The 9,833-nt window shown below is 51.2% G+C and overlaps 1 non-coding gene across 1 annotated transcript; it reads left to right on the plus strand.

The window, feature by feature from the left end:
- Positions 1-1,405: 1,405 nt before the first annotated feature.
- Positions 1,406-1,487, plus strand: trnas-cga (transfer RNA serine (anticodon CGA)). The gene has a single exon. It is a non-coding gene; the product is annotated as a tRNA-Ser (tRNA).
- The last annotated feature ends 8,346 nt before the right edge of the window (positions 1,488-9,833 follow it).

Here is a 9,833-nt window from a genome sequence, read left to right on the forward strand (position 1 = left end):
CTGCTGTGTAACCGTGCTCTCTGCTATGTAACTGTGCTCTCTGCTGTGTAAGTGAGCTCTCTGCTGTGTAATTGTGCTCTCTGCTGTGTAACTGAGCTCTCTGCTGTGTAACTGAGCTCTCTGCTGTGTAACTGAGCTCTCAGCTGTGTAACTGAGCTCTCTGCTTTGTAACCGTGATCTCTGCTGTGTAGCTGAGCTCTCTGCTGTGTAACTGTGCTCTCTGCTGTGTAACTGTGCACTCTGCTGTGTAAATGTGCTCTATGTTGTGAAACCTTGACCTCTGCTATGTAACTGAGCTCTCTGCTGTGTAACTGTGCTCTCTGCTGTGTAACTGAGCTCTCTGCTGTGTAACTGAGCTCTCTGCTGTGTAACTGAGCTCTCTGCTGTGTAACCGTGCTCGCTGCTGTGTAACTGTGCTCTCTGCTGTGCAACCTTGCTCTCTGCTGTGTAACTGTGCTCTCTGCTGTGTAACCGTGCTCGCTGCTGTGTAACCGTGCTCTCTGCTATGTAACTGAGCTCTCTGCTGTGTAACCGTGCTCGCTGCTGTGTAACTGTGCTCTCTGATGTGTAACCTTGCTCTCTGCTGTGTAACTGTGCTCTCTGCTGTGTAACCGTGCTCTCTGCTGTGTAACTGAGCTCTCTGCTATGTAACTGAGCTCTCTGCTGTGTAACTGTGCTCTCTGCTGTGTAACTGAGCTCTCTGCTGTGTAACTGAGCTCTCTGCTGTGTAACTGAGCTCTCTGCTGTGTAACCGTGCTCGCTGCTGTGTAACTGTGCTCTCTGCTGTGTAACCTTGCTCTCTGCTGTGTAACTGTGCTCTCTGCTGTGTAACCGTGCTCTCTGCTGTGTAACTGTGCTCACTGCTGTGTAACTGTGCACCCTGCTGTTTAACTGAGCTCTCTGCTGTGCAACTGTGCACCCTGCTGTGTAACAGAGCTCTCTGCTGTGTAACTGTGCACCCTGCTGTGTAACTGTGCTCTCTGTCATGGAACCGTGACTCTGCCGGTGACAGAACTTCACTGTGGTTGTGCTAATCATTCCCTGTTGTGTAAATGTGTTCCCAGTTGTGGAAATATGATCCGTCTGAAGCAGAACCTTTCTCCGCCCTTACTGAGACTAAATTTCAATTCTAGATTTATTAAATCTTGTCACGAAAGGTGAGTTCAGGCCTCTGGATTCCCAGTCCAGCGACATAACCTTGTGTTCCTGTTATCAAATCAGTTCGTTCAGCTCAACATTCTCAATACTGTGAAGGCGTGGCGCCAAATCTAATGGGTTTTTTTTCCCACCGCAGATTCAATCCCGACTCATAGAAAGACTGGGACACCGTTCATCGCATTACTGCAATCCCGCGTGTCTGGTTTTACAATGCTTTCTATAGAACGAATTGGCAGTGCAGATATAAGCTGCGATGGCCGAGTGGCTAAGGCGTTGGACTCGAAATCCAATGGGGTTTCCCCGCGTAGGTTCGAACCCCAATCGCAGCGAAATAATGGTAATGTTGGAGCCATTTGTTTGAAAAATGCGGTGTCGTTTTCATCATTCAATGTTTTCTGATGAAATGTCATTACATTAGAATCTTCTTGTGCCCTGAAGCTGTTTTTCTTATTCTGCTTTCGCTCTGAATTTTCTGATTTGTCAGGACAAGATCACCACCTCAGTAACGTTCATATTAACTTCATCAGGAACCAGAATTGTGAAAATTCACAAAGCAATGTGAAATTTATTTTTGTCACATCTTTTGCCAGAATTTATCATATGTCAGAATTTTTAATGTCTCTTATTGTGAAACTGACCAGCCGAACTGAAAGTTCTAAATAAAGCAGCGCAACAAATTGAAGGCTGGTCAACAGGACTCTATAGACAACCCTTGATAACTTTCCAAACACCATCTGGCCTTTGCTTGCGAAATCCGACCAACTGTCCTGGCTTGAAACAATTCACACCTCTTTAACCTGGGGTTACCCCTCTCTCTGGCTCTGTAAAGACTTAATTACCTGCAAATGCTCGCATTTAAAGTCTTGCATCTTTGACTTTGTCTATATAAATGTTTCTGGAACCTACCTCTCCATTCAGCTGGGGAAGGAGCAGCGCTCCGAGAGCTAGTGATTTGAAACAAACCTGTTGGACTTTTATTTGGTGTTGTAAGACTTCTTGCTGTATGTGAGAAGGGATAGAATCTCCGTGAAAAAAGACCATTGGATTTGGAGTCCAACCCTTGAACTATTCGAAAATCTCAGCTCCCTAAACGCACTGTTCGACTGATTAAATTGTTGGTGTAACAATATCAGTTACAGATATTCCAGAAATTCATGTTTTTTTTTAAAACATTGCGGTCAGTTGGGCGCAGTTGGTGAAGAAGTGCAGTATTGACTGCGGTGCATTATCTAACCAATCAGAAAAGGTACCAGCTTACACCTGACTAAAGTTAACCAGCTCCGATGCCTTTCAATTCCAGATTTATTAAATCAGTGAATTTAACTGTCACCAGAGGGCGTGTTGGGATTTATTCTCTGTCCCAAAGATTAGTTCGGGCCGCTGGTTTCCCAATCCAGTGTCTTAACCTTTCACCCCAGTTAACAAAAACCGCACATTCAGCTCATTACTAAACATCTTCCTGAGGAGATTAGAATTCCCGCCACAGAATCTTATTGAACCGATTGACACAAAACATTTTGTTCTGGATGGAGCTTCGATTGTTTATCCAGATCAAACAGAAATTGTGGATTCCTTAGGATCTAAGCAGAGTACCAAGATGAGAGACAATTGAATGAACAAAATAGCAACAAAATAGATTCTGAGACAAGTCGGGAAATGTTTAGACGGAATCGCGGAACTTTGAGCTGAGGAAGGAAAACCAGCAATGTGATTTCTGTTTGAAACGGCCGCGGCAGGACTCGAACCTGCAGTTTCCTGATATTGTCAGTAGATTCACCTTACCCGTTAGGCCACGCAGCCACCTGCTGCGCTCAGATAACTGATGTTAACATCATGTGAGAAAATACTGTGACTAGACGTGTTTCATTTCTGTGTTTTGATGATCCGCTGATTCCCAGATTCCATAAAATACAAGGGAAAGCTCCAGCTGCCGGACATTGTCATTTTCGACGTCGAAAACTCCTTTCACCCTGTGAGCCGTGAAGATTCATGGAGCAACATCCACAAACTCGGCTGCTTCCGGACATGTGTCACATCCTCTGCCTGCTCCACAATCACATACAGTCAGTGATCCTCACCAAGTGAACGAACACAAACTCCCCTCAATAAAAACTGCAGAGAAACAAAGGGTGCGTCATTGCACCAATTCACTTTTCCATTTTCCTCACTTCAATATTGTACCTGTCACCCAGCAACTTCCCCACAGGCCTGGAGAAAATCAAAGGAAGGACAGGAAATTGTTCACACTCCAACCATCTTCATTGGAAAGACAAACTCGATCTTCAGTCATTGAGCTCTAGGCTGTAGGTAATGTTTGTGTGGGTGCTGACTCAGAAACGTAGCCCAGGTCACTGCAGTTATGGATTTGATATCATTTGCGCTGGGAGTTTCTGATAGTGCATCGTGTGTCAGGATGGCCGAGCGGGTCTAAGGCCAGTTCGCAGTTCAGGTCGCAGTCTCCTCTGGAGGCGAGGATTGAAATCCCAATCCTTTGGATTTCGGCGGCAGCGGTGCGCAGGGGCCTTCTTGGAGGTGAGTAGTGAATTTAAAAGCACTTACCTTTGCAGGAGCAGCCCTTTGGATTTCGGCGGCAGCGGTGCGCAGGGGCCTTCTTGGAGGTGAGTAGTGAATTTAAAAGCACTTACCTTTGCAGGAGCAGCCCTTTGGATTTCGGCGGCAGCGGTGCGCAGGGGCCTTCTTGGAGGTGAGTAGTGAATTTAAAAGCACTTACCTTTGCAGGAGCAGCCCTTTGGATTTCGGCGGCAGCGGTGCGCAGGGGCCTTCTTGGAGGTGAGTAGTGAATTTAAAAGCACTTACCTTTGCAGGAGCAGCCCTTTGGATTTCGGCGGCAGCGGTGCGCAGGGGCCTTCTTGGAGGTGAGTAGTGAATTTAAAAGCACTTACCTTTGCAGGAGCAGCCCTTTGGATTTCGGCGGCAGCGGTGCGCAGGGGCCTTCTTGGAGGTGAGTAGTGAATTTAAAAGCACTTACCTTTGCAGGAGCAGCCCTTTGGATTTCGGCGGCAGCGGTGCGCAGGGGCCTTCTTGGAGGTGAGTAGTGAATTTAAAAGCACTTACCTTTGCAGGAGCAGCCCTTTGGATTTCGGCGGCAGCGGTGCGCAGGGGCCTTCTTGGAGGTGAGTAGTGAATTTAAAAGCACTTACCTTTGCAGGAGCAGCCCTTTGGATTTCGGCGGCAGCGGTGCGCAGGGGCCTTCTTGGAGGTGAGTAGTGAATTTAAAAGCACTTACCTTTGCAGGAGCAGCCCTTTGGATTTCGGCGGCAGCGGTGCGCAGGGGCCTTCTTGGAGGTGAGTAGTGAATTTAAAAGCACTTACCTTTGCAGGAGCAGCCCTTTGGATTTCGGCGGCAGCGGTGCGCAGGGGCCTTCTGGGAGGTGAGTAGTTAGTTTAAAAGCACTTACCTTTGCAGGAGCAGCCCTTTGGATTTCGGCGGCAGCGGTGCGCAGGGGCCTTCTTGGAGGTGAGTAGTGAATTTAAAAGCACTTACCTTTGCAGGAGCAGCCCTTTGGATTTCGGCGGCAGCGGTGCGCAGGGGCCTTCTTGGAGGTGAGTAGTGAATTTAAAAGCACTTACCTTTGCAGGAGCAGCCCTTTGGATTTCGGCGGCAGCGGTGCGCAGGGGCCTTCTTGGAGGTGAGTAGTGAATTTAAAAGCACTTACCTTTGCAGGAGCAGCCCTTTGGATTTCGGCGGCAGCGGTGCGCAGGGGCCTTCTTGGAGGTGAGTAGTGAATTTAAAAGCACTTACCTTTGCAGGAGCAGCCCTTTGGATTTCGGCGGCAGCGGTGCGCAGGGGCCTTCTTGGAGGTGAGTAGTGAATTTAAAAGCACTTACCTTTGCAGGAGCAGCCCTTTGGATTTCGGCGGCAGCGGTGCGCAGGGGCCTTCTTGGAGGTGAGTAGTGAATTTAAAAGCACTTACCTTTGCAGGAGCAGCCCTTTGGATTTCGGCGGCAGCGGTGCGCAGGGGCCTTCTTGGAGGTGAGTAGTGAATTTAAAAGCACTTACCTTTGCAGGAGCAGCCCTTTGGATTTCGGCGGCAGCGGTGCGCAGGGGCCTTCTTGGAGGTGAGTAGTGAATTTAAAAGCACTTACCTTTGCAGGAGCAGCCCTTTGGATTTCGGCGGCAGCGGTGCGCAGGGGCCTTCTTGGAGGTGAGTAGTGAATTTAAAAGCACTTACCTTTGCAGGAGCAGCCCTTTGGATTTCGGCGGCAGCGGTGCGCAGGGGCCTTCTTGGAGGTGAGTAGTGAATTTAAAAGCACTTACCTTTGCAGGAGCAGCCCTTTGGATTTCGGCGGCAGCGGTGCGCAGGGGCCTTCTTGGAGGTGAGTAGTGAATTTAAAAGCACTTACCTTTGCAGGAGCAGCCCTTTGGATTTCGGCGGCAGCGGTGCGCAGGGGCCTTCTTGGAGGTGAGTAGTGAATTTAAAAGCACTTACCTTTGCAGGAGCAGCCCTTTGGATTTCGGCGGCAGCGGTGCGCAGGGGCCTTCTTGGAGGTGAGTAGTGAATTTAAAAGCACTTACCTTTGCAGGAGCAGCCCTTTGGATTTCGGCGGCAGCGGTGCGCAGGGGCCTTCTTGGAGGTGAGTAGTGAATTTAAAAGCACTTACCTTTGCAGGAGCAGCCCTTTGGATTTCGGCGGCAGCGGTGCGCAGGGGCCTTCTTGGAGGTGAGTAGTGAATTTAAAAGCACTTACCTTTGCAGGAGCAGCCCTTTGGATTTCGGCGGCAGCGGTGCGCAGGGGCCTTCTTGGAGGTGAGTAGTGAATTTAAAAGCACTTACCTTTGCAGGAGCAGCCCTTTGGATTTCGGCGGCAGCGGTGCGCAGGGGCCTTCTTGGAGGTGAGTAGTGAATTTAAAAGCACTTACCTTTGCAGGAGCAGCCCTTTGGATTTCGGCGGCAGCGGTGCGCAGGGGCCTTCTGGGAGGTGAGTAGTTAGTTTAAAAGCACTTACCTTTGCAGGAGCAGCCCTTTGGATTTCGGCGGCAGCGGTGCGCAGGGGCCTTCTTGGAGGTGAGTAGTGAATTTAAAAGCACTTACCTTTGCAGGAGCAGCCCTTTGGATTTCGGCGGCAGCGGTGCGCAGGGGCCTTCTTGGAGGTGAGTAGTGAATTTAAAAGCACTTACCTTTGCAGGAGCAGCCCTTTGGATTTCGGCGGCAGCGGTGCGCAGGGGCCTTCTTGGAGGTGAGTAGTGAATTTAAAAGCACTTACCTTTGCAGGAGCAGCCCTTTGGATTTCGGCGGCAGCGGTGCGCAGGGGCCTTCTTGGAGGTGAGTAGTGAATTTAAAAGCACTTACCTTTGCAGGAGCAGCCCTTTGGATTTCGGCGGCAGCGGTGCGCAGGGGCCTTCTTGGAGGTGAGTAGTGAATTTAAAAGCACTTACCTTTGCAGGAGCAGCCCTTTGGATTTCGGCGGCAGCGGTGCGCAGGGGCCTTCTTGGAGGTGAGTAGTGAATTTAAAAGCACTTACCTTTGCAGGAGCAGCCCTTTGGATTTCGGCGGCAGCGGTGCGCAGGGGCCTTCTTGGAGGTGAGTAGTGAATTTAAAAGCACTTACCTTTGCAGGAGCAGCCCTTTGGATTTCGGCGGCAGCGGTGCGCAGGGGCCTTCTTGGAGGTGAGTAGTGAATTTAAAAGCACTTACCTTTGCAGGAGCAGCCCTTTGGATTTCGGCGGCAGCGGTGCGCAGGGGCCTTCTTGGAGGTGAGTAGTGAATTTAAAAGCACTTACCTTTGCAGGAGCAGCCCTTTGGATTTCGGCGGCAGCGGTGCGCAGGGGCCTTCTTGGAGGTGAGTAGTGAATTTAAAAGCACTTACCTTTGCAGGAGCAGCCCTTTGGATTTCGGCGGCAGCGGTGCGCAGGGGCCTTCTTGGAGGTGAGTAGTGAATTTAAAAGCACTTACCTTTGCAGGAGCAGCCCTTTGGATTTCGGCGGCAGCGGTGCGCAGGGGCCTTCTTGGAGGTGAGTAGTGAATTTAAAAGCACTTACCTTTGCAGGAGCAGCCCTTTGGATTTCGGCGGCAGCGGTGCGCAGGGGCCTTCTTGGAGGTGAGTAGTGAATTTAAAAGCACTTACCTTTGCAGGAGCAGCCCTTTGGATTTCGGCGGCAGCGGTGCGCAGGGGCCTTCTTGGAGGTGAGTAGTGAATTTAAAAGCACTTACCTTTGCAGGAGCAGCCCTTTGGATTTCGGCGGCAGCGGTGCGCAGGGGCCTTCTTGGAGGTGAGTAGTGAATTTAAAAGCACTTACCTTTGCAGGAGCAGCCCTTTGGATTTCGGCGGCAGCGGTGCGCAGGGGCCTTCTTGGAGGTGAGTAGTGAATTTAAAAGCACTTACCTTTGCAGGAGCAGCCCTTTGGATTTCGGCGGCAGCGGTGCGCAGGGGCCTTCTTGGAGGTGAGTAGTGAATTTAAAAGCACTTACCTTTGCAGGAGCAGCCCTTTGGATTTCGGCGGCAGCGGTGCGCAGGGGCCTTCTTGGAGGTGAGTAGTGAATTTAAAAGCACTTACCTTTGCAGGAGCAGCCCTTTGGATTTCGGCGGCAGCGGTGCGCAGGGGCCTTCTTGGAGGTGAGTAGTGAATTTAAAAGCACTTACCTTTGCAGGAGCAGCCCTTTGGATTTCGGCGGCAGCGGTGCGCAGGGGCCTTCTGGGAGGTGAGTAGTGAATTTAAAAGCACTTACCTTTGCAGGAGCAGCCCTTTGGATTTCGGCGGCAGCGGTGCGCAGGGGCCTTCTTGGAGGTGAGTAGTGAATTTAAAAGCACTTACCTTTGCAGGAGCAGCCCTTTGGATTTCGGCGGCAGCGGTGCGCAGGGGCCTTCTTGGAGGTGAGTAGTGAATTTAAAAGCACTTACCTTTGCAGGAGCAGCCCTTTGGATTTCGGCGGCAGCGGTGCGCAGGGGCCTTCTTGGAGGTGAGTAGTGAATTTAAAAGCACTTACCTTTGCAGGAGCAGCCCTTTGGATTTCGGCGGCAGCGGTGCGCAGGGGCCTTCTTGGAGGTGAGTAGTGAATTTAAAAGCACTTACCTTTGCAGGAGCAGCCCTTTGGATTTCGGCGGCAGCGGTGCGCAGGGGCCTTCTTGGAGGTGAGTAGTGAATTTAAAAGCACTTACCTTTGCAGGAGCAGCCCTTTGGATTTCGGCGGCAGCGGTGCGCAGGGGCCTTCTTGGAGGTGAGTAGTGAATTTAAAAGCACTTACCTTTGCAGGAGCAGCCCTTTGGATTTCGGCGGCAGCGGTGCGCAGGGGCCTTCTTGGAGGTGAGTAGTGAATTTAAAAGCACTTACCTTTGCAGGAGCAGCCCTTTGGATTTCGGCGGCAGCGGTGCGCAGGGGCCTTCTTGGAGGTGAGTAGTGAATTTAAAAGCACTTACCTTTGCAGGAGCAGCCCTTTGGATTTCGGCGGCAGCGGTGCGCAGGGGCCTTCTTGGAGGTGAGTAGTGAATTTAAAAGCACTTACCTTTGCAGGAGCAGCCCTTTGGATTTCGGCGGCAGCGGTGCGCAGGGGCCTTCTTGGAGGTGAGTAGTGAATTTAAAAGCACTTACCTTTGCAGGAGCAGCCCTTTGGATTTCGGCGGCAGCGGTGCGCAGGGGCCTTCTTGGAGGTGAGTAGTGAATTTAAAAGCACTTACCTTTGCAGGAGCAGCCCTTTGGATTTCGGCGGCAGCGGTGCGCAGGGGCCTTCTTGGAGGTGAGTAGTGAATTTAAAAGCACTTACCTTTGCAGGAGCAGCCCTTTGGATTTCGGCGGCAGCGGTGCGCAGGGGCCTTCTGGGAGGTGAGTAGTGAATTTAAAAGCACTTACCTTTGCAGGAGCAGCCCTTTGGATTTCGGCGGCAGCGGTGCGCAGGGGCCTTCTTGGAGGTGAGTAGTGAATTTAAAAGCACTTACCTTTGCAGGAGCAGCCCTTTGGATTTCGGCGGCAGCGGTGCGCAGGGGCCTTCTTGGAGGTGAGTAGTGAATTTAAAAGCACTTACCTTTGCAGGAGCAGCCCTTTGGATTTCGGCGGCAGCGGTGCGCAGGGGCCTTCTTGGAGGTGAGTAGTGAATTTAAAAGCACTTACCTTTGCAGGAGCAGCCCTTTGGATTTCGGCGGCAGCGGTGCGCAGGGGCCTTCTGGGAGGTGAGTAGTGAATTTAAAAGCACTTACCTTTGCAGGAGCAGCCCTTTGGATTTCGGCGGCAGCGGTGCGCAGGGGCCTTCTTGGAGGTGAGTAGTGAATTTAAAAGCACTTACCTTTGCAGGAGCAGCCCTTTGGATTTCGGCGGCAGCGGTGCGCAGGGGCCTTCTTGGAGGTGAGTAGTGAATTTAAAAGCACTTACCTTTGCAGGAGCAGCCCTTTGGATTTCGGCGGCAGCGGTGCGCAGGGGCCTTCTTGGAGGTGAGTAGTGAATTTAAAAGCACTTACCTTTGCAGGAGCAGCCCTTTGGATTTCGGCGGCAGCGGTGCGCAGGGGCCTTCTTGGAGGTGAGTAGTGAATTTAAAAGCACTTACCTTTGCAGGAGCAGCCCTTTGGATTTCGGCGGCAGCGGTGCGCAGGGGCCTTCTTGGAGGTGAGTAGTGAATTTAAAAGCACTTACCTTTGCAGGAGCAGCCCTTTGGATTTCGGCGGCAGCGGTGCGCAGGGGCCTTCTTGGAGGTGAGTAGTGAATTTAAAAGCACTTACCTTTGCAGGA

This window comes from Scyliorhinus torazame, chromosome 24, assembly GCF_047496885.1.
Source record: "Scyliorhinus torazame isolate Kashiwa2021f chromosome 24, sScyTor2.1, whole genome shotgun sequence".
In the NCBI taxonomy this organism is placed as follows: domain Eukaryota; kingdom Metazoa; phylum Chordata; class Chondrichthyes; order Carcharhiniformes; family Scyliorhinidae; genus Scyliorhinus; species Scyliorhinus torazame.